Source organism: Cervus elaphus, chromosome 12 (genome assembly GCF_910594005.1).
Source record: "Cervus elaphus chromosome 12, mCerEla1.1, whole genome shotgun sequence".
Taxonomy (NCBI): domain Eukaryota; kingdom Metazoa; phylum Chordata; class Mammalia; order Artiodactyla; family Cervidae; genus Cervus; species Cervus elaphus.
The window spans coordinates 3,450,405-3,463,710 of NC_057826.1; the positions used below are offsets into that span (position 1 = coordinate 3,450,405).

General features: G+C 48.3%; 1 protein-coding gene across 3 annotated transcripts in view; it reads left to right on the forward strand.

Annotated features, from left to right (window-relative positions):
- KCNK10 (potassium two pore domain channel subfamily K member 10) overlaps nt 1-13,306 on the forward strand; it is a 149,025-nt gene that overhangs the window by 109,498 nt on the left and 26,221 nt on the right. The gene's annotated exons all lie outside the window — the stretch shown is intronic.

Here is a 13,306-nt window from a genome sequence, read left to right on the forward strand (position 1 = left end):
TTTTGTTATTGGAGCTCCTTCTCTCTGTTTTATTTCCAAGCCCAGCATCTCTAGGCTGATCCTGGCTTCTAAGACCTCGTCCAGACGCCTGCAATTTCCAGACATTGCTTTGTGCTTTGTATCTGTCTCCTCACGGCCCCTTCCTCTCTCTTCTCCCACAGCTGAGTGCTCCCTCAGCAGTAGTCCGCTCACATACTCACTCATACTAAGGTGTTAATGATTGCTATTGCCTTCGTGAGTTTTTCTTTTTGAGAATACTCACCTTGAAACAAGGGACAAAAATCTCAGTGCGAGGGGTTTGTTTACTAGAGGTGGCGTTCCTGGTATCAGTGACAGGCATGTGGAGTGATTGGACTGGGCTTTCCAATGCCCTTTAGCTCACACCCAATCATAAAATTTAACAGAACACTTGTTTTGTTTAGCAGTAAGATCATTTCTGCTCTCTTTCTCATCTCTTTACCTAATTCTCAAGTCTTTCAAACTTCCTTCAGGGAATTATTTCTTATGATGGCTTCGTATTTAAGAATGACAATTTGAGCTCTTTATCAGAATCTGGAAATGATGGGCAGAAATAGGCCAGTGGTCAGTTCTAGGGCTGTGCTTGTTTTCCCCTGTGAGACAAGAAATCATGACATAAACTTCTCTTTAGAGGAATGTAAGGGAGTGCGCCCCTCGAGCCGTTTCATAGATTCTCATTGAGTTAAGTGGAGGAAGGAGGCGCTAGAGTTGGCTTGGGGATGCCTTCTGTAAGCTCGGGGCTTTGGGTGAGCTGACTCAGTTTGCATGTGTGCTTGCTAACTCACTTAAGTCGTGTCTGACTCTTTGCCACCCAGTGACTGCAGCCTGCCAGGCTCCTCTGTCCATGGGGATTCTCCAGGCAAGAATACTGGAGTGGATTGCCATGCCCTCCTCCAGGGGATCTTCCAGACCCAGGGATCAAACCCGGGTCTCTTGCACTGCAGAGATTCTTTACCACTGAGCCACCGCGGAAGCCCCTGCGCCTCAGTTAACTCATTGGCAAAATGAGGTGGAATTTGAATTCACTTTGTAAGGTCTTGGTGATGGTGAAATGGAATAATGTATGGAAAAGAGCTTGGCACAGGGCCGGACACAGAGTTCAGTGCTGCTGAGTGTCTGTCTCCCGAAGGGGGCACTTGTTGGCAAGCAGGACACCCATTAGAATTTCATGAGTGGCTCGGTGACATGGGGGGTCTTCCTGGAACCTTCCACAACCTTTGCTCCGAATTGCTGGCTGGCCAGCCAGCCTCATTAGAGTGTGCAGCTGGGCTCTGTGGTCACCATGGAAACCATCAGATGCTCATGTCCCCCTACACCAGACATGGCAAACTTGCCTCCAAGGGCTGTTTTGAACTTCTCAGAGGTAGCCTGTTAGCCATGGCCTGATGGCTTCTGAGTTAGACAAAAATGAATCCGGTGGCTTGAGCACTCAGAAGAACAGAATTCAAGTGGAGAAATGTCTGATCTGGCGTTTTTATTTTTATATCGCTTCTCTAGATCTGAGTTTATTCGTGGAAAGGAAGGATCAGACTACAAGCTTTCGAAATTCCCCCTTAGCAAAAATAAAATTTGGAAACTGTATTCTAAATGAGGGAAGAGGCTGCAATCATTTTGACGGCATCTGCTCCTGAATTTGGGGACTTTGTTCCCTTAATGAATTTCTTACTGCAAGTAGAGAGGACGGTTCTCCTTGCCCTTAAAGCTGCGTCTCAAATGGATCATTACCAGGGCTCTGGGACAGAGCCTTCAGAATCTCACGTTTCATTTTATGCTGATGGCCCGCTCCCTTCCTTGCGGTGCCATCAAAGATCGGGAGTCTTTCAGGAAGGAGCCCGCAGTGTATCACTGAATTCCAGCACACGATGCATGCCTTTGCAGACCTTGGAAGTGGCAGTGGAGGGGTGTCTGAGTTCCAGGAGGACTATGAACACACTTCCCCAACCTACGAACAAGCGTCTCTGCTGCAGTTTGCTTGCTGTGTGCAGTTTTGGTAGAAAGTCTCAAGGCTCTTGGCTATCCATTTGAGCTACATCTAAAAGGCCACTTACTGCTAGTTGCTCAGTCCTGTCTGAGTCTCTGCGGCCCCGTGGACTGCCGCCCGCCAGGCTCCTCGGTCCGTGGGATTTCCCAGGCAGGACTAGGAGTGGGTAGCCATTTGTTTCTCCAGGGGATCTTCCCAGCCCAGGGATCGAACCTGGGTCTCTTGCACTGCAGGCTGATTCTTTGCCATCTGAGCCACCAGGGAAGCCCTATTTTGAGAACTGAAAATTGCATAAACCAACAAAGCTTGGGTTGTGAATGTTTGGTTCCCCCGAGGATGATTTATTTACTTTTCACTTGCTCCGTGATTTAGTCTTTTCCTTCACCTGGTATGCGTTCTCTCAGCTCTTGGGAACGGAGGATTTTTAGTGGAGTAAAGGTAAAATATACGATCTAGGCGCTTGGATTCTGAGGTGACACGGTTTGGATTCTTTTATCCCATCCCAGGTCTGAGCCTCATTTTGAAGAACTGTTGAGGGTTATTGTATTAATATCATGTAGAAATGCCAAAAGCATTCTTAAATATCTGACTCTTGGGGGTTTTATGGGGTGAATAAATGAAAACTCTTTTTTCCCCTCTGGAGTTATGAACTAATTGAGAAATAGATACAGAAGTCAGATAGAGATTAAAAGGCCAGCTTTCTTGCTAATAAGCTCATCAGAGAATGTAGTTTTAGCTTTGATGCCAGAAGGACTTACTAACCATTTTCACCCTGATTTAGAAGGATTTCCATGCTCTAGTAGTTTTGTATTGCTGTGTAGCAAATTAGTACCAATGTAGACACTTAAGGCAGCACTGGTTTATTACATCATTGTTGTGTAGGTAAGACATCACGGCGGGCTTGGCCAAGGTTCTTGGTCAGGATATCAAAGGCTAAAAAGTCAGAGTGTCGACCAGGCTGGGTTCTGGGTCTGGGGAAGAATCTGCTTCCACACTCATTCAGATCTTGGAAAGAATAAGTTCCCTGTGGTTGTAGGACTGAGAGTCCAGTTTCCTTGCTGGTCATAGGGTGGGGGCCATTCTCACCTTCGAGGTGGCATACACTCCTTGGCACAGGGCCCCTCGTCTTTGAAGACAGCGTGGAATCCTTCTTCTATCTCAGTGGCTTCCCCTCTGCACTCTCCTGTCAGCTGGAGAAAGCAGTGTGGACTAAGAGCTCATGTGATTAGATGTGAGTGTGTGTGTTAGTTGCTCAGTTATGTCCTCCTCTCTGTGACCCCGTGGACTGTAGCCCGCCAGGCTCCTCTGTCCACAGGATTCTCCAGGCAGGAATACCGGAGTGGGTGGCCATTCCCTTCTCCAGGGGCTCCTCCCAGCCCAGGGATCGAACCCGGGTCTCCTGCACTGCAGGCAGATGCTTTGCCATCTGAGCCACCGGGGAAGCCCAGGGTTAGATGAGAGATGGGACCTCTCTCCTCATCCCGTAAGGTCAACTGAGCGTCGTGGGAGTGATCGCTCACCCGGGGCCGGGTTCTGGGGCTCAGGGTGCTGCAGCTTTGGCCGTTTTAGAGACCCCGCCCCCACACCGTCTTGGTCTTTGGTCCACAGGCCTCCTTGGTGAGGGCAGGGTCTGCTCTACTTGCTGCACCAGACAGAGCAAAGCAGAGGGCAGTTCCCTCGAGGGAAGGTTTCAAACAAAAGAAACCTTTGAAGACGGTTTCAAATAAGAGAAAAAAGGGGCCGAGCCGAGGGAACTCAGTCCGTTCTGCTGAGCCTGCCTGGCGAGGGGACTCGGTCCCTCCTGCCGAGTCCGCTGGGCCAGGAAAATGGACCTTGCCCTGTGCTGATTTACAGAGGGTTAAGCATTCGACACAGCTTACCCGGCGGGAAGCCTGGAGCGAGGTTGGTTCAGGCTTCAGGCATCCTCTTCCCAGTAACACGCTAAGGATTCTGGTGCGAGTTCCAGAGTGTGGATTTTCCCTGCCACGTGGAATTCTCTGACACCAGCTCGGTGTCTCACCATTCAGCCCAAGTCTGGCCCTGTCTACCTAGAATTCGCATCAGGTCCCACAGGCCTGCTCTCCGCCTTAGATGCCAGTGGCGAGTCAGCTTGTTCATGTGCTTCTGATGAGTGGAGGTTCATGCATCAGAGGTTCCCCCCACCCCTTCCTTCCTTGGGTTCAGTCCGTTTGTTAAAGTGGCTCAGAGAACTCAGGAGACCAGCGTACTCACTAGACTTCTGCTTCATCACCAGGGGTATTTAAGGGTGTGGATCAAAAGTGAGACAGAGAGGTACCCAGTGCAAGGTCCAGACCCAGTAGCGCCTCCCCAGGGGTCTGGGGCCAGGCCTGCTGGCATGTCAAGTGTCTGGTTTACCAACCTGGGATTTTTATGGCGGTTTCATCTCCCATGGGTGTGATTGATTCAGTCGTTGCCCATTGGAGATTGATTCAATTTCCAGTCCCTCTCCCAGTCCCACTGGAAATTAGCGGTTGGGAGTGCAGTGGGGGTGTGGCTGAAAGTTCAGCCCTCTGTTCCTGGTTGGTTTCTGGTCTCCCTGGTAACCAACTCCCATCCTTAGATGACCCCAAAACCACTTCATTAACATAATAAAAGAAGCTTTATGGCTTTCCGGAAATTCCAGGGGTGTTAGAGCCTTGTGCCAGGAAAGGGAAAGTGAAAGTGAAGTCGCTCAGTCCTGTCCAACGGTAGTGGGTTGCTATTTCCTTCTTCAGGGGATCTTCCTGACCCAGGGATCGAACCCATGTCTCCTGCATTGCAAGCAGATTCTTTACCACTGAGCCACCTGGGAAGCCCTTTGACTCTGTCAGAGGACGTTAGTTTACGTACGATGGCCACAAATACCACCAGCTTACTCTTACCCCCGCCGAGTCTTCTGCCGCCTGGGCATTTCTCCAGACGTGAGGGGTTTTTTTAAGGGAAACAGACATGACATTGCTCACTACAGCTTTGGCCTCCAGTCAACCCACTGGCTTGAACAAGTCACCCTGCCGCACCCACGTGGAAGAGGGCCTGGAATGCACTGTTTGATCTCCAGGAAGGCGAGGGGGTGGGTAAATTGATGAGTCATGTCATGTGCAGATTCCCTGGGACTACCTGTAGGGCCCTGTAGGGTAACAGCATCCCTGGGATTTAGACGCAGATGGCCTAGGCTCTCTCTTTGGGGACCACATCTCTAGTGATGCTCATATTGCATCCAACAGAGGTGGAGCCCGTGATTTGTAAGTGACTTGCCTAAAACCACACAGAGTTGAGTGAGTGAGCCTGGACTTGGGACGATTTGTAAATATTTATATAACATAAGGAAAGCCTGGCGGCTCAGCGGTAAAGAAGCCACCTGCCAATGCAGGAGACATGGGTTCCATCTCTGGGCTGGAAAGATCCCCTGGAGAAGGAAATGGCAACTCACTCCAGTATTCTTGCCTGGAGAATCCCACGGACAGAGGAGCCTGATGGGCTACAGTCCATGGAGTTGCAAAAGAGTCAGCCATGACTTAGCGACTAAACAACATACAGATTGAAAGTATTTCTTCCTACGTTTCCAGCCAGAAATCTGACCAGTTAGAAAGGAAGGATAATTACTTGGGATTGAGCAGGGCTGACCTTGGTACCAAAGCAGCTTTGGGAAGTGGGCAGCCTCTCCCTTCCCAGCCGTGGGCTGGCTCTTGCTGGGCTGGGCTGACTGTCACGTGATAGGATGCTGTAGGAAACTTGGTCAGATTTTGGACTGGATCTCATTTTCTTGCTGAGTTGGACTTTGGCCTCTGGTAAAGAGCAGCTGCCTCTTTTCATCTGGCTGATCCACAGGCTTTCCGATAGTACCTCCAAAACCAAGGGACACTTTGCTTCTTCTTTGGCCTTTCCCTCCCAAGGAAACAGCAGAAATGTTTATTTGTCTTTGGAACCAAAGGAGCTTGGGTGTAGCTGACAAATAACATGTTACCCTAGGCTTATCAATGCGGTGATAACTTGGGGACTTTAGAACCCACCAAATGCTTAAGACAGGGTGATGACAGTCTCAATCTGGTAATGACGTTCAATTCGTGGGCGAATTAGTCACTTTGGGTTGGAGAAAGGGGCTGGCGATGAAAGCCAAAGGTTCCAGAGACCTCTGCCGCGTGCCTGGCATGAATCAAGGAAGGGTTTTGAAGAACATCTCTCTGGCTTCTCTTTCTCACAGGGTGTCTTTGAGCTAGTCCCCACAGCAGTGGGGTTAGCAAAATAATTATTATTTCAAGAAGATAAAAGCTCTTGTTTTGGGAACTGCCTGTTATTCTCAGCTCTGTGGCTTCCACTATGATTTCCAGCTCTTGGCATCTCTGGTGAAGGTCACTGGGATACTAGTCATGTGCACCAGCATCTTGCCTAAAGAGTCAGGGGGGCGGGGGAGGGCCAGATGGTGGGCTGAGAGTGCCTGACGGCGTGTGGGTGTGCGTGTGAACGTGTGTCTGTCTGCCTCTGTGACACGCCTGTACTAGTGCATACCGTACATAGTGCAGTCTGAGAAATAACCCAGTGGGACTAGTGTCACACGGACGCCGTGCTGGGCTGTGCTTAGTCGCCCAGTCGTGTCTGACTCTTTGCGACCCCGTGGGCTGCAGCCCGCCAGGCTCCTCTGCCCATGGGCTTCTCCAGGCAAGAATACTGGAGTGGGTTGCCATGCCCTCCTCCAGGGGATCTTCCCAACTTAGGGATCGAAGCCAGGTCTCCCGCATTGCAGGCAGAGTCTTTACCGTCTGAGCCACCTGTTACATGGATTTTGATCAGAGAGAAGACCCTGGTTTTAATGTGAACAGTTTGCTTTCTTACTTTTCTTAAGAGGCTGGAAGGGGATGGGAGGTAAATGTTTTTTGAGATATATTTATTTGCTTATGGCTGCCCTAGGTCTTCGTTGCTGCATGGGCTTTATCTCTAGCTATGGCGAGCAGGGCTGCTCTCAGCTGCGGCGGTGCCCGGGCTTCTCATTGCGGTGGCTTCTCCTGCTGCAGAGCAGGGGCTCCAGAGCATGTGGGCTCAGTAGTTGTGGCTCAGTAGTTGCGGCTTAGTTGCTCTGAGGCATGTGGGATCTTTCCGGACTTCGGATCGAACCAGTGTCTCCTGCATTAACGGGTGGATTCTACCACTGAGCAACCGGGGAAATGCTGGTAATGGTTTTTAAATGCACAGAAGGCATATATTTTTAAAGCTTTCTTGATTAGGTTCAGAACAGCTGAGTCCATTTAAGAGTATTATCCCTGATGTTCACTTGGGATGAACTATGTAAGTGACATCCACCAAACAGACTACACAGCATCTCTTAATGACGCCGTGATGAAGTTTGTCCACGATGGAAGAAAGAGAAAGTCACTCAGTTGGGGCCGACTCTTTCCATCCCCATGGACTGTACAGTCTATGGAATTCTCCAGGCCAGAATACTGGAGTGTGTAGAAGATCCCCCTTCTCCAGGGGATCTTCCCAACCCAGGGATCGAACCCAGGTCTCCCGCATTACATTCCTTACTGGCTGAGCCACCAGGAACGCCCGTGTCCATGATGGCCGGATGGTCCTTCTTCTCTCCCTTCCTCTGATGCAGTCTTGCTCAGCCTCAGCTCTGTGGACATTTTGGGGTGGAAATTGTCCTGACGCCTGCCCTGTGCATGGTGGGTTGTTCAGCAGCTCCCCTGGCCTCACTAGATGCCAGCATCATCCGTGTCTCTGATATGAGAACCAAAAATGTCTCCGGACAGTATTAAATGTCTCCTCGAGGGCAAAACTGTCCCAGTTAAGAACCTTGACTCTGCTGGGGTTTAAGGGCTCAATTGTGCCACAGGTCCCAAGGGGCATGTCCTGGCCCCCTGGCTGAATCTTCCACACGAGCTCTGGGGTCTCCAGTCATGGTCCTGTCTGGTTCTTCAGGGCCAGTGCTGTTACCACTCAGAATTCTCTTCTCTCAGATGGGTCCTTAAAGAGGGCTTTAGAAACTTTATACTCTGGACATGAGATTGTTGTCTGTGTGCTGAGTCCTGTCTGACTCTTTGAGACCCCAAGTGCTGTAGCCCGCTGGGCTCCTCTGTCCATAGGATTCTCCAGGCAAGAATACTGGAGTGGGTTGCCATGCCCTCCTCCAGGGGGTCTTCTCAACCCAGGGATTGAACCCAGGTCTCCTGCTTGGCAGGTGGGCTCTTTAACACTGGCACCACCTGGAAAGCCCAGAAATAAGATCATTCTAGCTAATAAGGGAACATGCCTGGAGGCCTGATTCTGATGATATATCCAAAGATAGTTGGTTCCACTATTCTTCAGCAGGCAGATCATCTCAGCACTATCTCTAGCTAGCCCACCGGGGATTAATCTAATGTATGATTTTTTCCCTCTTTCTTGTCAATCTTTTATAACCTGCCAATGTCCCTTGGGTGTCTCCTGTTGCCATCTGAGATGAATATTTTAATGGCCTTTAAAATGCATCTTCACAGTTTACTAAAACAACAAGACTATCAAATTGCCTAAAATATAACTACTTAATATACTGCCTGGATAATGTTTACCTTTTAAACATTTTTAAGGTAGGTTTAACAGAGTCTCTTTGTCTTTCTAGCAAACTTTGATCACTGGAAGCTTCTGGGAATCTGACTGCTACTTTGGGATGAGCATTCACTTACGGACTTCTGTATGCAGGGATCTTTGTAGGGAGACTTGTCATTTGTCCAGTGGGATTTGGTTGAGGCAAACTGAGTGTTGTGGGACTCAGTATGGAAGTCTAGAGATAGGATGCACATGTGTTTTGAGGATTTACTGTACGCTGGACACTGGGTTGTGGGCTTTACCTAGAGTATGCTCTCAAGATCTCAAAGTAAGCGTTATTTTTTCTCCAGTAGTCATGTATGGATGTGAGAGTTGGACTATAAAGAAAGCTGAGCGACGAAGAATTGATGTTTTTGAAACGTGGTGTTGGAGAAGACTCTTGAGAGTCCCTTGGACTGCAAGGAGATCCAACCAGTCCATCCTAAAGCAGATCAGTCCTGAATATTCATTGGAAGAACTGATGCTGAAGCTGCAATACTTTGGCCACCTGATGCGAAGAACTGACTCACTGCTGGGAAAGATTGAAAGCAGGAGGAGAAGGGGACGACAGAGGATGAGATGGTTGGATGGCATCACTGACTTGATGGACATGAGTTTGAGCAAGCTCCAGGAGTTGGTGATGGACAGGGAATTCTGGTGTGCTGCAGTTCATGGGGTCGCCAAGAGTCGGACATGACTGAGCGACTGAACTGAACTGAAGCTCTCAACTGACCATTCTTACCTTCTTAATTATGAGATTGGAAAGCTTGAACTGGTTCTGTGAGTGCTCCAAGATCACTCAATCCATAAGTGACAGCAGAGATTCCAAACAAAATCTCCCATCCCAATGAGCACATGTAGACTTTGCTTTCCCACCATCCTTCCTTCCCTCTTTCTCTTATAAGGTAGGGATAGTGTCTGGTGGTTCAGAAGAGTCTTTCATGAAAGCTTTAGTAAGACCTGGGGACAGACAAAGATGGCTAGTTGAGAAAAAAAGCTAATATTGGCCCTGTCTTTATCTGCAATCAAAAGGGTTTTGGTTTTCCAACTTTATCTCACCTGTGGACACTTTGAATTGGACTGTAGCCTCAGATTTTTCTCTCCGCACTGGCTCTAGCTCCTGAATCTGGCTGTTTATTGCCAGACACCTCTTTGCTTGGTATTCTCTTCTCCTGCAGATTAATCTAGGGCCGAAGCCCCCTTGCTCGTGTCTGCTGTGTGATTGATGCGAAGGTGAGCTTGGAGGAGAGGGCCTTGAACTGTCCTGGTGGCTGACTGGTCTGGGCCCACCTCCGCGAGTGGAGTTGCCAGGCAGACTGCGTTCTCCACCCTTCCATTCATTTCTGTACTGTGTGCAACCCACTTGATGTTAGCAGGAAGAGGAACACGCAGCTCTAAGCCCAGCTTCTTGGCAGATGGTCTTGTCTTCCTAACGCAACTCTCCTTTTTCTGGATTCATCAGATTGCCTCAGTGGTTTTGAGAACCTGGAGTTTGAGGGCATTAATGTCAAGATTTTAGTTCCCACTGGGGATTTGACTCAGTCTTAAACTCATGGAAGGGCTTTCCTGATGGCTCAGTGGTAAAGAATCTGCCCACCAATGCAGGACACGCAGGAGACATGGATTCGATCCCTGGTTTGGGAATGCTCCCTGGAGAGGGAAATGGCAAGCCACTCCAATATTCTTGCCTGGAGAATCCCATGGACAGAGGAGCCTGGTGGGCTACAGTCTATGGGGTCGCTAAAGAATCAGACATGACTTAGTGAGTAAACAACAAGGACAAACTCCAGGAAAGTGGTGGAAAAAGCTCTTCCTAAACCACCCTCCAGTCGAGGAAGTTCTCTGGAACATTTGTATGGGTATTCCTTACCTGCTGGGTCTCACCCATGAAAGAGATGGTCGCTTCCTAGAATCCCAGGGATTTTCGGAAGAAAACATTTTATTATTTGTTTATTTTCTTGGCCAAGTCACGCAGCATGCGGGATCCTAGTTCCCCAGCCAGGGATCAAACCTGGGCCCCCTGCATTGGATGCATGGGGTCTTAACCTCTGGGCCACCAGGAAAGTCCCAAGAAAACATTTTCTGTCTTTGCATTTTGAAACTACTGACAGTCCAATAGTGCCTTAGTATGTATGGTAACTGGTTTTTAAAACTTCCAGGCACTTCTGAATTATGAATTTAATCCAAGAGTTTTATTAGTATTCATATTTTCATTAGTATCATAAAACCAGCCTAATAGGTGGATGCCTTCCCATGTTGACCCTTCATCACCAATTCTCACAGGATGGTTTGGGTCTTTGGAGGACACTCATATAATAGAATAATAATCCTTTACCCTTTTATAGAATTCTCCTCTTTTTTAATATTACATTTATTAGTATTAAAAAAACACCTTTTTTCTTTTATGCTTAGCCTCATGCTAGTTTTGTGAACCAAGCAAGTAATAGAACACTCGAGAATAGCTTCTGACAAGTTGTTGTTCAGTCACCAAGTCATGTCTGACTCTTTGCGACCCCGTGGACTGCAGCACGCCAGGCTTCTCTGTCCCTAACTACCTCCTGGAGTCTGCCCAAGTTCATGTCCATTGAATCGATGATGCCATCCAACCATCTCATCCTCTGTTGCCCTCTTCTTCTGCCTTCGATCTGTCACAGCGTCAAGGTCTCTGACAAATTAGGCTCCTAAAAATTGAGGGATGCCATGGTTGACCTGAGCCTGCCCAGTGCAGAGTAGGGTGTGTGGCCTGTGACGGGTATGTCAGTGGTCACTGATAAATTCCAAGCTGCTTTTGAACTTCTTGTTTTAGGAAAGGGAGAGTGTTTAGGATACATCATTATTGAGAGGTGTGCCAGTGCTCTGAACCTTAACCCCAAAGAGGCTGTTCCCTTGGGGGTGACAGCATGCTAGCTATGGTATGTTCACCCTGCTGAGCAGGCTCTGATGGCTTTGAGTAAGAAAGGGAATTGTCCGAATTGATGGAGCCCAGGAAACGTACATTCTTGTTAGAGGAGGTACATTTTGTATTTTGGGGGAGAAAACACTTTGAATTTTTATTGACATATTCTGAGAAGAGCTGTGTTTATGCATCGTAGCATTTTGCCTTAATGATTTTGCACTGTATCTTGAAAGTGTACTGCTGAGTTTAGTCTCCTGTTAAGACAGAGCCATGGTTCTCACGCTGTGGGTGGTGGTTCCCTGAATCTCTCCTCGCATCAAGCATTGTTGGTAGAGAGAACAATGCTGTGCTCAGTCGCTCAGTCGTGTCTGGCTCTTTGCGACCCCGTGGACTGTAGCCTTCAAGGCTCCTCTGTCCATGGAGATTCTCCAGGCCAGAGTGCTGGAGTGGGTAGCCTCTCTCTTCTCCAGGGGATCTTCCCGACCCAGGAATTGAACTGGGGTCTCCTGCATTGTAAGCAGGTTCTTCACCAACTGAGCTACCTGGGAAGCCCAGATAGAGTATGTGTCCTTTATACACATACTGCCTTTTCCCAAATGTATGCGGAGGGGTGAAAAAGAAAGTGAAAGTGTTAGTCGCTCAGTTGTGTCAGTCTTTGCCACCCCATGGACTGTAGCCCACCAGGCTCCTCTGTCCCTGGAGACTCTCCAAGCAAGAATGCTAGAGTGGGTTGCCATGCCCTTCTCCTCCAGGGGATCTTCTCAACCCAGGGATCAAACCCAGGTGGATTCTTTACCAGCTCAACCACCAGGGAAGCCCAAGAACACTGGAGTGTGTAGCCTATCCCTTCTCCAGGGGATCTTCCTGACCCAAGGATTGAGCCTTGGTCTCCTGCTTTGCAGGCAGATTCTTTACCATCACCAGGAAATCAGGTAATCATCAGTAATTGACTTAAGTTCATTTAAATATATGATTCCTGGATTCATAGTCCCTTTTTTTTCTTTATATGTTTTCATAATCAGTGGCACCTAATGTCCTATTAATGTGTGGGAATTGAGGATTTTTTTTAATGTTTACAAGGGATTCCCATCATCAGAAAAGCTGACTACAAAAGTAGAGAACAACCCTGTCTTTTCAGATCAGCATATTTCTATGGAATTAACAGTTCTGTCCTGGCCATAGTCACTGTTTCAAAGAAGGTCTCTTTTCATTTAAGGTGACCCCAAGAGTATGTTGGATTCTTTAGAGCCTGCTTCAACTTTTTCTTTATGTCTGTTTTGTTCTATTGTGGTAAAATATACATAACATAAAATTTGCCATTTTAACCATTTTTAAAAATTAATTTAAAAAAATTTATCAGCCACACCACACGACATTAGGGGGATCTTAGTTCCCCGACCAGGGTTTGAACCCATGCCCCATGCTGGGGAAGCTCAGAGTCTTAACTGCTGGGCCACAGGGGAAGTCCCCCATTTTAACCATTTTTAACGGCCAGTTTGTCGGCGTTAAGTGCAGTCACCCTGTTGTACAGTCATCGCCACCATCCGTCTCTCCTGTAACTGAAACTCTGCCCGTTGACCAGTAGCTCCTCCTTCTCCCCACCCCCCGGCAGCCTCTACTGCACTTTCTCTCTATGAGTTTCTGCTCTAGAAACTCACAAGGGAATCGCACAGTACTTTCCTGACTGGTTTATTTCACTTAACATCATGTGGTTCACGTGTGTCAGCCTGACCTTCCTTTTTGAGGCTGAATGTGTCCCGCTGTAGATATGGACCATGTTCTGCTTATCCAGTCATCCGTCTGTTGATGGGCTCTTGGGTTGCTTGACCTTTCAACAGTTGGGAATAATG